We start from the raw sequence: 1,362 nt of genomic DNA, 5'->3' as shown, positions 1-1,362 counted from the left end.
TCCAACTGCTAACTCTGTACAAGGGCCTTATCCGCCCCTGTTGGAGTACTCTTCGCATGTTTGTGGGGGGGGGGGGAAGGATTCCACTCACACAGTCTTATTAGACAGCGTGGAAACAAAAGCTTTTTGTCTCAATTCTCTTCCTCTGACTGACTGTCTTCAGTCTCTTTCTCACCACCGAAATGTTGCATTTCTATCTTTTATCACTTTTTCATGCTAACAGTTCTATTGATCTCGCTAACTGCATGCCTCTCCTCCTCCTGCGGCCTCGATGCACAAGGCTTTCTTCTTCCTCTCATCCCTTTTTGTCCAGCTCTCTAACGCAAGAGTTAACCAGTACTCTAAGTCATTCATACCTTACACTGGTAAAATCTGAACTCCATTCCTGCCTCTGTATTTCCGTTTTCCTACGACTTGACTTTTTTTTTAAGAGGGAGGTATCAAGACATTTGCTACCTAATTTTGGATAACCCTTACTTATCTTTTAGAGAACTAGTATACAATTAGGCCTTTTTTTCAATATGTTTTTTGCCCTTGGCTGGCCCTCTCTCTCTTACATGATAAAAAAAAAAAATCAATGTTCTATGCATCTGTGTGCACCTGGGATTTAATGCAACAATATTTTAGCTTATGTCACTAGAGAAACATGTATCGGCGGTGATATTTGAAGGGTTAGTACCGAAAAACTCCCCATTAAGAGAGAGAGAGAGAGAGAGAGAGAGAGAGAGAGAGAGAGAGAGAGAGAGAGATGTGTTATGAAGTGGAGAACGGAGACAGAGATAATATGAGATATGAAGGAAAAATTAAATGATGACTGATACATTATCTTGGGAGGAATTTTTTTTTTTTCTATATATGATCTTACTTTTTCTAAGTAAGTTATGCAACTTTTTTTTTTTTTTTTTTTTTTGTTAGCGGGGAAAGCTCGCCAAATCTTAGCAGAACTCTGGTGAAGATCGGTTGTTGACATCGTGTGTCCCAACGTGTTCTCCGAGTTGCCGCTTGTCTATTTACATCCTGTTTGTTAGTCTATCCTACGTTGTTGCTTTCTTCTTTGGAAATAGGCCTACGTGCAATCAATATCTTCGCATCTTGGTTCTTCTTTCCGGATATGTTCCAAGAATCAACCATAACATATAGATAGAGTGGGGTTTTACTGCACAAACTCATATATTACGTTTTGGGTTTGTTGAAGATTTTGGAGAGGTCGGCGTGTTTAATATCAGCCAATCTTTTCCTTCCATTTGTTTTCAGCCGTCACGATATCTTTTCAGCACAGATAATACTGTACCTGCTTGAGTCTTTCAAGCAAATATTATTCTGACAAGATATTGTGACCATCGAGTTCGTGTGGAAACTAAT

Source organism: Portunus trituberculatus, chromosome 50, assembly GCF_017591435.1.
Source record: "Portunus trituberculatus isolate SZX2019 chromosome 50, ASM1759143v1, whole genome shotgun sequence".
Classification (NCBI taxonomy): Eukaryota; Metazoa; Arthropoda; class Malacostraca; order Decapoda; family Portunidae; genus Portunus; species Portunus trituberculatus.
Note: the sequence above shows the minus strand (reverse complement) of the source record.